The sequence below is a fragment of the Bos taurus genome, chromosome 8 (assembly GCF_002263795.3).
Source record: "Bos taurus isolate L1 Dominette 01449 registration number 42190680 breed Hereford chromosome 8, ARS-UCD2.0, whole genome shotgun sequence".
Classification (NCBI taxonomy): Eukaryota; Metazoa; Chordata; class Mammalia; order Artiodactyla; family Bovidae; genus Bos; species Bos taurus.
Genome location: NC_037335.1, coordinates 67,109,992 through 67,113,151, shown reverse-complemented (window position 1 = coordinate 67,113,151; position 3,160 = coordinate 67,109,992). Strand labels below are relative to the sequence as shown.

At 41.3% G+C, this 3,160-nt stretch overlaps 1 pseudogene; it reads left to right on the top strand.

Moving 5' to 3' along the window:
• Positions 1–2,087: 2,087 nt before the first annotated feature.
• LOC100848109 (thymosin beta-4-like) lies at positions 2,088–2,310 on the top strand (annotated as a pseudogene).
• The last annotated feature ends 850 nt before the right edge of the window (positions 2,311–3,160 follow it).

The following is a 3,160-nucleotide window of genomic DNA, read 5'->3' as shown; positions in this document are numbered from 1 at the left end:
TTTTCGCGACCAAGGTCAGGTTCTTGAAACATCAAAAAATTACTATTAATTAAAGAAAATCAGATATCTCTAGTCAAGGAATTTAGAACTTTACTATGTGTGTGGGGCGGGGAGGGGTGGGGAGGATGCAAAAGATGAAACTCATGGAACTCATTCCTTTGATATGCTTCTCAGCTATCTGGGCCCAGTATCCTGAGTTTTCCCATCCTGAGCCTCCTTAAGGTGCATCCTTGGGGATGACTGCAGTGATTGACAGCTTGACTGCAGGCATCCTGTTTCCATCCTGAGTTTTCTCAGGGCTTTCCATTGAAGGCGGCTGTAATGTGGTGGCCTAATGGTTGCAGCATCCTTTGTTTACTGATATGGCAGGCAACATTTTTTCACTGACACTTAACATAGTCTGCTAAGGTATTAGAGCCACCACATTCTAATATCCACCTTGTTTAACTTAACACCACTAATTGCCATATCTTTTGATCAGAGTGCATGATTAATATGTGGATTCCTTGTATCACCTTGGCTGTAGTTCTTAATCACGTTTATGCATCTCTGTCTCTTTCACTATTGCTCATATCTTATTCATCTTGACATCTAGTCCAGCACCTGACACAATCCCTGCTGCATGGTGGAGCTCAATAAAAATGATTAGATGAATAGACTGATTTTTTTTAAATTTAAATCTTTTTCTCAGCACCATTTTAAAATGTCTTAATTTGGAACTTCAAGTGTCTGTTCTTTCCTTTCTTATGAGAATTAGTTTTGAGGTCACAAATATTTGTTTGCTTTTTTAGGCAATTAAAAAAATGATTTTATTTATTTATTTATTTTTGGCTGTGCTGGGTCTTCATAGCTGCATGGATTGTTCTCTAGTTGCTTTTCTCTAGTTTCAGAAAGCAGAGACTACTACTCTCCAATTGCAGTGGGCGGGCTTCTCATTTCAGGGCACCCAGGCTTCAGTAGCTGCAGCTCCTGGACTCCAGAGCACAGGCTCAATAGTTATGGTGCTTAGTTCTTCCTTGGCATGTGGAATCTTTCCAGACCAAGGATTGAACCCATGTCTCCTGTGTTGGCAGGTGGATTCTTTACCACTGAACCACCAGGGAAGCCCTAGGCAAGCTGTTGTTGTTGTTGTTTTAAATAGCTTTACATTTTGGTATTGCAACTCTAGAAAAATTATAAAAGCAGTATAAAGAATTTCAGCTTCTCCTTCATTTAGATTCCCATTTACTACACTTGATAAAGAAGTTAACAGGCCCCAAATGGCATCATTTGTACTAAGCCCCATGTCAGCAAATGATTTAATACCTAGCTTAATGGCAGTTTCAACCTCCTCCAAGAATGTAATTTTAACTGGTTAGTCTGGAATTTCCAGGTCAGCACAAGTGAGGCAATCCCTCAAGACCCCTTCTGTCCGCCAAATGAGCTTGACCTAAATCTCAATCTATCCACTCTTTGCTAGAAATTTCCATTTCTATATCCTTTTCTGTCTATAAACACCTTTTCTGCTGCTTAGCAGAACTGTTTTCTATTTGCTAGATAGGATCCTGCCTGATTCATTATTACTGAAAAAGCCAATTTGATCTTTAAATTTGCTCAGTTGAATTTTTTTAAAAAATTGTTTTGGTGGCAGTGCTGGGATTGAAGGAGACTTTCAGCAGCTTCCCTGGCAGCTCAGATGGTAAAGAATCTGCCTGCAATGAGGGAGACATGGGTCTGATCCCTGAGTCAGGAAGATTCCCTGGAGAAGGGAACAGAAGCCCATGCCAGAGAAGTCTGGTGGGCTACAGTCCATGGGGTTGCAAAGAGTTGGACATGACTGAGTGACTAACACTTTGACTTTCCAGCAGCTTCAGTAACAAGAAACACAGACATGGCATCCCTTGAACCCTTAAGAGTTCTCGATCTTTCCTGCCATGTCCAAGGGCCATGGATAAATTCCTCTCAGTTCTGAGCTCCACCGTCTTTACATCAGGATCCTGATCTAATTGACTTGCCACCATTCCCAATTTGTTTGGAAGCTTTCCCCATTCTTCCCAGACTCTCCCCAGAGTCCACAGTGGGAAATGCTGGCTGGAGCTGGACTGGGTCCAATAACCAGACTAAGACTCTGGGCAGCCACTGCTCAAACCAGACTCCACTCACTCATACGCCTTGCTCTGCTGCCTCTGAAACCATGTCCGACAAACTTGGTATGGCTGACCTTGAGAAATGCAACAAGTCAAACCTGAAGAAGAGAGAAGCACAAGAAAGAAAAATCCTCTGCCTGCAAAGGAAATGCTTGAACAGGAGAAGCAAGCAAGAGAGTCATAACAAGGCAGGAGCCACCAATATGAACTGTACATTCCACAAGCATTGCCTTCTTGTTTGACTTCTTATAGCTGTTTTCCTTCATTTGATGCAAAGAGGTTGGATCAAGTTTAAGTGACAACACTGCCCCTTTTCACATCAAAGAATGAAGAACTGCTGGCAATGAAAGTCAGGCCAGGCCCCTCATCTGCCTGTCTTGCTGTTGGTGAAACAAAAAGCTGAATAGGACAACAGTGAAACCTAGAGTAAAAACCAAGTTGGTGCAAGGTGTCCTGAAAGCTATAAAATGTAGGGTTGTTTTTTTTAGCCTCAGGGCATGTGGCATCCCAGTTCCCTTGACTGAGGATAGGACCTAGACTTTTGGTAGTGAGAGCATGGAGTCCTAACCACTGGATGGCCAGAGAATTCCTGGTAAAATGCAAGTGTAATCACAATGCCACTGTTTTGTTCAAAGGATTTTAATTATTATAATGTACACTTTTTAAAATATGCAAATAAAAAAATTTAAAACCAGGGAAAAAAAGGCCTGGGTCTGACTTGAGCTGTTCTGTGTTCAGAAAGCTGTTGCTAATGGGCATCTCAGAAGAATGCAAAACTAATGGGCTGGCACTTTCACCATTACTATTCAACATAGTTTTGGAAGTTTTGGCCACAGCAATCAGAGCAGAAAAAGAAATAAAAGGAATCCAAATTGGAAAAGAAGAAGTAAAACTCTCACTGTTTGCAGATGACATGATCCTCTACATAGAAAAGCCTAAAGACTCCACCAGAAAATTACTAGAAATAATCAATGACTATAGTAAAGTTGCAGGATATAAAATCAACGCACAGAAATCCCTTGCATTCCTATACA